Source organism: Lepisosteus platostomus, chromosome 1 (genome assembly GCF_059453375.1).
Source record: "Lepisosteus platostomus isolate fLepPlt1 chromosome 1, fLepPlt1.hap1, whole genome shotgun sequence".
In the NCBI taxonomy this organism is placed as follows: domain Eukaryota; kingdom Metazoa; phylum Chordata; class Actinopteri; order Semionotiformes; family Lepisosteidae; genus Lepisosteus; species Lepisosteus platostomus.
This window is the reverse complement of record NC_142611.1, coordinates 2,890,351-2,902,945: the sequence shown is the minus strand read 5'-3', so window position 1 is coordinate 2,902,945 and position 12,595 is coordinate 2,890,351.

Sequence of the window (12,595 nt, the reverse complement as noted above, 5' to 3'; positions counted from 1 at the left end):
CACACTACAAGATGGAAGAGTGTTTCTTATGGTAGATCAATAGCAGAATCTGATCTCAACTGCAAAGTTTATATCTAAAATAAAGGTCATTTGGAAATGGCATCAATTTCTTCCAGACAAAGTTATGACACTATATCGACATAAGAGTTTATTACAGTGAGTACTCATCAATGTATAAGTCATGGGGTTTGGTTACCGTAAAATGCTCCAGTCCAACTGAATCATTGAATTCCTAATAAGGAGAGGTATTTGGAAGGAAAAATGTGTCTGACTGAGGATTAGTTTCAGCTATCATAACACAAGGAAAAGCTGTAGATAGAAACACCTTTTTCTGTTTTTTTTCCAAAAGGAATTTTGTAAGCTTAAAAAACAAAAAAGGGCAAAGAAACTGCTTAAACCAAAGATATAATAAAATATAAATTATCAGAAATGTGAATTTCAGTGCTCCAAAACAGCTGTATTACCTTATTTTGATATCGTTGAGAAATAAGCACATACAGAACAACACGTGCTCTTTGATACGTGCTTTGCTTTTGCACTTATGTTCCTCATCCACAGCCTTCTGTTTGACAAGCAAACTGGTGCTCCATCAGGCTGGTGTGGGATCAGTCCTTATCTTGAGTGTCAGGAGTGTCTTGGACCTGTAGTAACAGGTCCATCATAAGTGTTGGCTCATGTACAGCACCACCCACCTACTCACGTCCCGATGATATTGGCAATAAATAGTTAAACTGCGTTAAAAATGGTGGACATGGCGTTCCAGATTTTCAGATGGATTGACAAGCCATTCCAGAGGAGTGGAATGACATGTTAATCCATCTCAGCTTTTAAAAGCACTCTCCGGGGGTTGTTATCCACAATTCAGGCGCCTCGGGTTGAGCACTTTTCCGGACATGACCGGGATTCCCTTGATAGTGGCGCACGGTGGGTTCAGCACTGACGAGGGGAGGATGAGGCTGACAGGCATTATCTTCTTGGCTTTCTGCAACACTGCCACCCCTACATCCTGCCAGGCCCCTGCAGGCTTGTGCTTCTGTTGGTGAGGAAGCCACTGCTCCTCCAAAAGGCTCTGAACCTCCAGTACGGGACTGTGCTGTCTGTGATGTGTGAAAAGTGGCTCAAAGGCTGCCGAGTCACGTTTATAGAAGATGCTAAAATAGCAATATTAGCAAACACTGTAAAAGCAGCGTATGGAATTCAAAAGGCTTTAGATAAGATTCAAGACTGGGCAAGCACCTGGCCTTCAAAGTAGATACGTGCTGAATAATATTGCATCTAAGCAGCAAGATCATAAACTATAAAAAACAAATCTGGGAAAACCTGAGCTTGTAGTGGCTAGTTATGAAAAAGTGCAAATTTGAGATAAAGGGTAGTTGTTTTAAAATTGTATAATCTACTAGTAAAGTTTAATTTATTAATTTACTTGTTTAATTTTGTGTGCAATCAGCAACCACATGCATTCTAGGGCTCAAAGGAATGTCCTACACTGACAGGCTAAAGGAACTTAACCTTTAGTTAAGATCAAGAGGACTGGGAAAGGGACCTGATGCACGTATTCAGATTCCTCAAAGGCTTTTACAAAGTTAACATAGTGAACTCCTTCAGATTAAATGGTGAAGCAGGAAAAAGAAGGCACAAGTGGGAACTAATAGGAACAGGAGGCACTTCTTTACCCAGAGGGTAGTGGGAGTCTGAAACAAGCTATCGGGCATTTTATTGAAGCCGATACCCTGGCTTCTTTCAAGAAATAGCTGGATGAGATCCAATTAAGTGTAATGTACTGACAGTTCTTGAAACAAGAATTCCTTGCCGGAAGGATTGTCTTGCTTTCTAGATGAAGACGAGCACAAAACCTAAATAAAATGCATGATTCTGTGTACTGATAAGCAAACCATCTTGTTGTACAATTACATGTAATGCTAAAGTCTGCTGTTTGACAGCTGCATATATTTCATCTGCTGCAGTTCTAATTATGGATAAATTTAAACCCACTGTAAAGCAGCTGCCTCTGGGTTTTATTTTATTTACTGCTGATGTGACATGCATCCCCCTTATGAAAATGGAAATGTACAGTGGCCGACAGCAGGAAAACTATTCCTCCTCATTACATTATATACAGTACATACAAGATGCAGGCTATGCTGATGCACAAAAATTAAGCAAAACATTTTAAACACGGATATCAAAGAATCTGAAAACGTGAACAAATCTTAGAAAAGTTCGTATCCGGTGCGACCTTGAGCTTTAACAGAACCCTGGCAGTGTTGACGCAGAGTTCTGATCAGCCTCTGGACACACTGCTGTGTTCTGATGCTCGTCCCTGCAGCCAGCTGGCGAAGGTTGGCCAGCCCCGTTGTGCCCCTGTTGTAAAGTAGTGCTGTTGTACTCCTGGCACTCTGTAATCTTGCATTGTCCTTCTGGGAAACGGTCACTTTCAGACTGGCTTGCGTGGAAGCAACAGAGATCTCAATGTGGAAGGGTGAAATCTGAGCAGCAAAGTTGCCCCCAGTCTCTGCAGCAAAGTTTTTTTATGTGTTAGAGCTTCTCCCACAGCATTTGGCCTGAGAAACGTAATAGTCAGCGAAACAGCCGCTGTGTTCTTTTCACAATTGTCTTTCAACAGCTCCAATGTACTTTACTTTCATTTGATTTCTTTCCTTGTCTGCACATCCATAACCCTGGGCATGCTTTCTAAGACAAATTCCCCGTAGTTGTTTGGAAACACTAGAGGGATCCGTATTTACTTTGTCCATATTTTATATGCCCCCTCTGCAAATAATATTTATACTAGAACATCCCTGAGTGCCTTTAAGCAAAACACCAACCAGTTCATGTTTTCTTTCAACTGCAGGGGATAACAGACTTTTTTGACGAGGCTGTATCATATAAATAAGAAGACAGACTGATTTTACAGAATGATTTAGGTGAAATCGGGTAAGTACCCATTTACATTTGTCATTGAGAAAAAACGTAAAATAAAGATTTGAATTGCCCAAAAGGAAGGTAGATCACTTCTGGTCTGGTGGGCATACTTAACTGTGTTTCTACTCCTGGCAATAAAAAAATGATATTCATTAACAGGATGATACTTCAGTCACTCTCAAATTTGAAACTCCAGACAAACTACAGTTAATCTAAGTTATAACCTGTCAACCCTGTACACAAGCATCTCTTCATTAAATGGCCAGATGCTAAACACAAACTAATTATTATGCTTTTATTAATTCCTAATGTTATGCATTTAATAAAGGTAACCTTTTAATAATTAATGACTGATACTCGTGTTCAGCATATCATTAAACATTATCCTTGAAACCATTCTCTCTCCCGTGACATTATCCTTGAAATCGTAAAAAGAAGATAATCTTTCTAGTGTAAAAGCAACCAATGTGTTTCTTTTAGGGGTAAAAGAGCTTGAAGGGAGGGATGGTTTACGTAACAAGTTACAGTATGTGCATTGAAAGTTAAATTTCTAATACAGCTCAGTGAAGGGCTTATCAGCTTCAGCCCTGAAGGCTGCACTGTCCTCTGAATTTCACTCAGTGCAGCATTTTTGTGGGCTAGAGTCAAAATGATTTTTTTCCTAATTTAACTAATGATTTTCTAATTGAACTAATATAACCCTGTAAAGAGAAAAATAAAACCTCTGTCTATAGCCTGGGTGTCAATTTTCAGAGCTGAGGACTCTTTTTTCCACAAATAAGCATCCAAAATCACAAATGGATCATAGTCACTGACAGTTGACTACGATGGGGATCTGCAAATCTCATACATACATTCTCCAGGGCCTATACGTGAAATAATATTTATTTATTTAGAAATTGTATTTAAAAGAAACTGCAGATAGAAAGGATACAATCATGTGCTGAGCTAAAATAATGATAAGAAGATAAAGATATGAACTATACTTCTAATGGATCAGACAGAATGGAGGAGTGATGTTATCAACTTTGAATTGATAAAAAAATATATTTTGACCAAACGCAACGTTTTGGTTCTAAAGTCTTTACAAGAACAAAATCTTAGCTCAGTACAGCATTGTGGAAGAAGGTGTTGAAAAGGGGATGACATGTGGTCTTGCAGGTAGCAGTGGGGCTAGGGGTGCAGTTTCTGGGTTGCTATCTGCGTGGAGTTTTTACAGAAGCAGCCATTCAAAATGCACGGTTCAACCCCGTACCACACAAAAGTATCCACAGATCACCATGTTGTACCGCAGTACGTGATTGGTTGGCTTAAAATGACCGACGGGTACTCGTGGTGCATTGGTTGTTAGTGAATCAAATAAATCATTTAATCTCTTTACTGTGCATGTTTTAATCCGCTTAATATTGAATATTTATATGGAATTTTACAATTAAAGGGAAATTGTATTTGCTGAGCATAAAAAGAAGAGGAGCATAACGCGTCTGAAGGTCATAATCGATATTAATTTAGGAACATAAACATATTATGTAAACTGTATACGGCTGGTATTGGTAGTTTAAAAAATGCACACCAGTAACTCCACTTTCTTCCTGAACATTTTAAGCATCAAAGTCTTTCATTTGGTTACACACTGCGGTTATTTTGGAAAAGTTTTTACGTGCTCCTTCTGAATATATTAAGTTTATATGCTTCATAAAAAGTTATAATGTTTTAACATTTCCTATGAATATTTGCTCTTGGTATCACAGTAAAAAAACACATACTTTTTAGAATTTAATTAATAGGGAATATAATATAGGGAATGGCATATCTAAAGAAATTTATAACGATATAATTATATTCATATAGCTCAAATTATTTTTTTTGCAAATGTCTGTATCAGTTTAACTCATTCCCCCATGATTACGTGTGTGGTGTAATGGCTTAGGCGTGTACCTTGCATGCGGGAGGTCAGGGGGTTCGAACCCAGCTGTCACCATGAGATTTCTTTTAACAAAAACGTATTTGAAAAACTAAAATAGCAAATATTATCGACACTATATTGACATTTTTTATATTTATAAATATCACAACATGTTCAAAGCTAAGTGATTTATTAATAACAAATAATTTCAAACAGCTACTATTCTGCCCCTACAGTATAGCCTGTGAGAAATACATTTTTTTGTCCTGCATCAAAGTTGAACTCGTTCAGAGTGCCCTACGTTACAAACTCCAAGTGTTTCATTTTGTCTATTGCTACAACATCGACAGCAATGAAGTTGAAAGGAACGTCAAAATGTTTCCAAAATAACCACAAGTGAAAGAGTTGAGGGATTTGTTAACAGAGAAATCATAACAATGACCCCGTGTTGCTAATCATGCATACCCAACTGTACTGTAATCTACTTTCTTTGTAAACACGTTTTATTTTTAATTTGACTCATTCACGCATAATGAATTGTGAGAGTGACACATTGAGACAAGATGGAAGTTCTTGTCAAAACTACAATCCCCAGAATGCAGTGGGAAATAATTGTCAGTCACCCTCAGTCACCTGACCAACTGATGCACTGCAGGATTAGCCCATTAAGAGCAAGTTGTTTTTAAACAACCTGGGGGGGCAGGAAAAGTGCCCACGGTCATTTTTTTCACTGACAGACAAAGGTAACTCGTGGTGCATTGGTTGTTACGATTTAACGATTTAATCACTTAATCTCTTTACTGTGCATGCTTTAATCCACTTAATATTAAATATTTATATGGAATTTTACAACTAAAGGGAAATTTTGGTAACTAAGCATAAAAAGAAGTGGCACATAACGCATCTGAAGTCATAAATGATATTAATTTAGGAATGTAAACATATAATGTAAACTGTAGTTCAGGTGTGTAGCTGTGTCAGCATGTGTAGGGTGTAAAGGAACAAGTAATAGGTTTATTCCATGCTGAAAAGAGAAGAAAGAAAACATGAAGAAGGCTCTATGGCCGAAACATTGTTTTCTTTCTTCTCTTTTCAGCGTGGAATTAACCTACTACTTGTTCCTTATGTAAACTGTATATGGCTGGTATTGGTAGTTTAAATAAAAAATACACATCAGTATTCCACTTTCTTCCTAAAAATTTTAAGCATTAAATGCATTCATTCGGTTACATACCGAATGAAATACTGTAACATATGAGTTTTTACGTGCTCGTAAAAAGTTATAATGTTTTAACCTTTCCTATGAATATTTGCGCTCATTATCAGGGTAAAAAATTCAGACTTTTTAGAATTTAATTAATAGGGAATGTAATATGGAATTGTGTATCTAAAGACATTAAAAATGATATTCATTTAAAGATCGAAATATATGTATTTATATAGCTGGTAGTATTACTGTAATCCAGTTTGGATAACCAAGTGCACTTCCATAATCTGCAAATGCAAGAAACCTATCCATGTAGAAACCCCACATTGTTATGATGATTTTTCTATAAATCTTAAAATAAAAAACATGAAGTAAATATTTCACGAAATCCTCAAAGTATCCAGTTGGCTATTCTCCTCCTCCTTTTTATGCCAGAGTTTTATGGTCTTCTCTCCTACACAATGGAAATTAACTCTAGAATTCAACCGTGTTCTACTGTATCACCCCCAAATCCTTACACTGTCCAAAGATAAGAAAAGCCATAGGAAAAAATCGGATCACATTCATCAACCAGGCCACACAAAGCCAGTAAGAATTAGATGTTTTGAGATGGGTAAGGATAGGTAAGAGATTCTGCTGAGTAACCAATCAATTTTCAATTAGAATTCGAAGTCTCTTTCAGGTCACTGTTTATCTCCAATTACTTTTTATTCCTATCATGACCTAGCAAATTACCATGGAATACATTTCAGTATTAGGGATTACAATGTCATATTTACACCTGTTTCATCAAAAATTATCAGTCTTTAAACAATACAGTATCCCTCTATCTGAAAATTAACCACTGCCCTTAGCTAATTTCATTACCAGAGAAAAAACCTGACAATGGGAATACATGAAAATATTTAAACAGATTATTGTCCTGGTGTTCATTGTTCTCGCTGTTGTGCCATCACTTCATTTAAACCCATAATCACAATCTTCTGCATACTTTTACTATACTTATACATTGATATAATTTCATTAATAAGACTGCAGAGTTTTATTAATTAAAACATAAACACGAGTGTGCTACATTGACTTTCTTACAATATACATTTTTGAATATAGTACAATACAGTATTTGTGTCCTTGTTTTAAGGATGTCAAAATTCTCTCTGACATTAACCCTGGGGGCATAATGATTAAAACTTGCTAGCGACTCCCTGACTCCCCCCCTTGCCCTCTTAAACCCACTCCAAAAGTAATAGAACCTACTTCTGACCTGCTCAATCATCCTGATGTTCTTTATCCCTTTAAGCTGCATCTCACTCTGGAGAGTTATCTAGCTCTGCCAAAGTGACTGATCTGTATAAATGGATAAAAATATTTTATACGGATCAGTAGCCAAAGCTGACAACAAATACCCCTAACTAATCAGTCAGTTGTCCCATTCTCAGTCCACTACGAAAACTAGGAATCAGCCCAAACGAATCCCACGAAAAACCCATCGCTTATCAATCTCTATCCCCTTCGTCTGTCTGTGGGAATATGAACCAGAGTGAATCTGAACAAACCTTTTATGAGTCAGACTTGTCCCAAGTCCATATTCCCTCACTCTTTCTAAAGCATTGAGGACCAGTTGACAGTAGTGCAAAATATTTTTTAAATAATTACAAATTGACAATGGTAAAGGAAGCTACAGCTTCTAATTGGTCTTATATATATTTCGCCGCATGTTAATATGAAGTCATTTACTGTCTTTTCGTACTGCAATACAAACTTTAAAACTTTTAAAGGATATTTTTGAACAAGAAGTTTGAAGGATTCATTTTTTAAAGAAATAACTTCCATGCAATAAGTTGGAATGTGTGCCTCCCTTTCCCTGTCATTCTTCCTTTCATCATTTACAGTGTTTCTGTATAAAACCAGATTTTATTCTGGAATCTGTGTAAACCACAATATACATTATAACTATGGTGTGTAAGTTTAATTTCATCCACAGTTTATTTTGGACCTGATGCAGTAGAACAGTTTTAAATAAGTGATTTGTACTGAGCAGAGAAAAATACATTATACTGTAGATGGTTTGTGTTTTTGTCCCTTCAAGTTACATTCCTAGTTAAAGCCCTCAGAGCTGCATGATTCTGTACATCCATCTGTTTTCTAACTTCTTCTTCCAATTCAGCGTCGCGGAGGAGCTGGAGCCTATCCCAGCAGGCTACAGATGCAAAGCAGGATACACCCTGGACAGGAAACCAGTCAATCACAGTGGACTGAACACATCTACTGCTACATCTACTGCTAGAGTAGAGTAGAGTACTGCTAGAGTACTGCTACATCTGTTCTCTTTCTTTTCTTTTCCCGTTTACAACCGTTTTTTGTGCAATATATGCCAGGGACCTGTGCAATACATTTATGTATAAGTAATACATTTATATTTATATCTATATCTATATTTACATCTATATTTTATATTCATATGTGCAATATGATTTTTCTGCGTACTGTTCTGTTCTAGTTTGTTCTTTGTGTGTCCGGACTGTGAGTAACTCTTTTAGTGCTCCCCTCACTGTACTGATTGTATTGTATGTATTGTACTATTATTATTATTGTATCATTCGTTACACTGTGGCTGTGTTGTCTGTGTTAAGCTGCTGTTGCACTGCAATTTCCCTCACGGGATCAATAAAGTATCTATCTAATCAACCTACTGTACCAGGACGTCTTTGTACCGTGGAGGGAAATCAGAGCACCTGAAGGAAATCCACAAAAACAGGGGGAGAACATGGAAAAGACAACCGAGGAATTGGAACACATTCTTAGAAAGGAGCAAATTTTGCCTTGGGACCTAAAATCCAGCACTGAGTGGGTCTACAGGTCTAAAACAAGCAAATTCATTAAAAAAAGCTCTTGTAAATGAATGGTCTTCAGTACAAAGGGTTGTCTTACAACGTTTCATCTGACTCTGTTTTGGAGTTCTTGAGTGCTGCAATATGCAACAAAGGCAGCCAAAAGTGTCTGAAAAAACATTTTCAAATAGGAGCAAAATATCACATGTTCTAAACTTGCCTTGGGACCCAAAATCCAGCACTGAGCATAAAAAAAGTAGTATGTGAATGCTAACCCTAACCCTATCTGGGGCTTTGACAGAGAAATCCTGCAATCTGTGTCTAACGCCCTCCAATCATCAGAATTTAAAATGTTTCTCAAACCAAAAGGAATGTGTCTAAAGCAATCAATACCATTGAAACAAGCTCTTTAAAATCGATGGTCTTCAGAATGACAGGTTTTCTTACAACTTTTAAACTGACTCTGTTTTGGAATGCAATTCCTGAGTACTGCAATATGCAACAAAGGCAGCCAAAAAGTGTCTGAAAAAAAATCGGATAGGAGCAAAATATCACTTATTCTGAAGTTCCCTTAGGACCCCAAATCCAGCACTGAGTGTACAAACTGTCTAAGTAGTATGTAAATGCTAACCCTAACCCTACCTAGGGCTTTAACAGAGAAATCCTGCAATCTGTGTCTAACGCCCTCCAATCGTCAGATTTGAAAATGTTTCTCAATCCAAAAGTAATGTGTTTAATGCAGTCATAACCATTGAAACAAGCTCTTGGAAACTGACGGTCTTCAGTAGAACAGGTTTTTTTGGAATGCAATTCCCGAGTGCTGAGGGTTTAGCGTTGATTCACTGTGCTACTCTCATGAGAATCATATTTATTAAAAATAGGATTGTCAAAATAACTTTATGACAGATTGAATGTGCTTTGCCTTTCATGGAGAATTAAAAGTGTTGTTCTAGACAATATTTTATTGACATTTGATAGATGTGGTGACAAATGCTACTTCAAGTCTTTCGAAACTATTTTTTATTTGAAAAACCGAGTGGAGACTGTGTCATCTCTGTAAAAATCTGGTCTGCATTTGTTTAATGTTGTTCGCATTACTGTATGTACTTGCTTGAGAAAGCAAAGATACAACTCTTTAGATTACTTAAAAGATGGTACTTGAAGCAGCTCTCCTAGGATAAAAGGCACACTTTTTTAAAAATAGAGATGTACATTCCACATGGCAGTGGGGAAAAATTCCTACATCTCCCCTGAGCTATTAAGACTTTGAAGTTCAGTTTCAATGCAGATAAGACCGTCAGTCATTTGACATGTATCTCCTTTTGTGCTTTTTTTAGATTTCTTACCTCATTGAAAAGTTCTACATAAATGCTTTTAATTAAGGAAATTAAATTATAGAGTCAGATTATATAGTGACTTCTTAAGTAATTTTACTGAATCATGCATTTTCATTATGATTATCCCTATAATATGTTATGCTATACTTCTATGCTTTGGAAATATACTTCTGCTGAATATATGCCTTTCCTTTGACATGAACTGATTTCCTTCTTGCACTCTTGACAGAGTGCTTAATGCATGTCACGGCTAAGAGTGCATTTTTCAAATGATCCAAGACAATGTTGTAAGAAAGAAGATTTAATTGTAAAACATCATTCAATATAATTAGCTTGAATGTATGCCTTTATTTCTCTTTCTCTGTGTTTTTATAGAATGTTAAAGAGAAAATTAGGTCTGATAAAAAGAGCTATTTGTAATGTAATGTAAAATAAAATGTATTACACATATATTTTACATTTATTTCATTTCATGTACTTTTAAAATGGACCTGCTGTTCAGAATAAATTGTTATTTTTGTCTTTAGCTTAGCTGAGCATTTACATTTAACAGATTATGTGTGTTTTCTGTTTTTATTTGTAATATTACTGGTGCATTGCTGATATGGAACATAAGTAAGGTTACAAATTTGCCTCATCTGGCCCATTTGGTAGTCAGTAGCTAATTGATGCAAAGAACTAAGCCAGGATCCATATTATCCTGCAACTCAAAATGGGCAGCCCACTTAAGCTAAGCAGGTGTGAGCCTGGCCAGTACCTGGATGGGCAAAATTAAGGTTGCTGGAAGAGGCGTTAGAGGGGCCAGTAGAGGGCGCTCACCCTGCAGTCTGTGTGGGTCCTAATGCCCCAGTATAGTGATGGGGACACTTAACTGTAAAAAGGTGCCATATTTCAGATGAGACATAAAATGCGGTCCTGACTCTCAGTGGTTATTAAAAATCCCAGGGTGTTTCTTGAAAAGAATAGGGGTGTTATCCCGGCATCCTGGCCCAATTTTAAATTGGTCTTTATCAATCCTGGCCTCCTAATAATCCTCCTCTATGAACTGGCTGCATTACTCTGTTCTCCTCCCTACTGAGAGCTGGTGTGTGGTGAGTGCACGGTGTATTATGGCTGCCGTTGCAACATCCAGGTGGGGCTGCACATTGGTGATGGTGGAGAGGATCCCCATTACCTGTAAAGTGCTTTGAGTGGAGTGTCCAGAAAAGCGCCAAACATAAAGTGCAAAGAATTATTCTTATTACTCTCATAGTCATTTCGCAAAAGAAGCCAAGGGCATCAGATTCAACAACATACAGTAGCTAGGCACTTTGTCCCCTTCCTATAACCCTTGAGATGTCTTAAGTGCAATAGGAATTTTAGCTTTTAACAACTCGTGCTGCTGATTATTACGTCAAATGATGTGTATTATTGTCTGAAACATCATATCTAAGGATAACTGTGATTGTTTAAATATTTTTATTTGATCCACCTCACATTAACCTCTGACAGAGAATGGAAGCAAAACTAAACCTACAGTATGCTGTACATCATTTTCACTGTGAACTGTCACTTATGCGGCACTTATTATGCATTCAGCCTTCTGCCTTTGGCACTGCTTCTAAAGATAAAAACAGGACTCGTGCTTTTACACAAAGGGTGTTTGGGGTGTATAGAACAAGCTGCCCAGCCATGCTGTTGAAGCCAATGCCTTAGCTTCTTTCAATAAAACAGCCGGGTGAGTTCCTTAGCCATTACCAAACTAGACAGGCTGAATGGCCTGTAACCTTGTTGTTGTTATAGCATACTGTATAGTAAGTTTTAAAGCAGTTGCCTGAAATGACTGTTTCTCCAGACATACTCTCTGTCCTGTTACATTACATACAGTACATAGTGTGTAAGAGAGATGGCAGGTAGACTTTGTAAGACAAAGTTTCTGTTTTTACTCAAAAGACAAAGTCACAGGAATAAGTCTAAACAAGTAATAATTAGGGATTTTTAATACATTTTTTAGATAAAGTAAGGGTAAAATGTTTTTGACCTTTAATTCAGATTATAATTGACGTTCATCTGTGGCCCTGTGGAACTTTACCTAATTGATTAAAACTGTTATCACCCTTTTGTGAAGCAATATTATTCCCTTGTTTTTTCAGTTAAATTCATCCTAGGGAACAAAATTAAGACTCTGGGAAAATTACCTGAGTAAACATAAGGCTTGCCAGCATTCGAGTCTGCAGAAACAGTGCATGACCATAAACAGTGAGGAAAACAAAAGCTCTGTAAAAGCATATGTGCTTGTCCTTAGATGTTCTTTAAATAGATTCAGTGGTTTGGCATTAATAAAAACACCTCCATGTCTCTAGTGCCCTCCTGTAACACTCTCATCACCTGCTGTTGAAGACTATGGATCTCC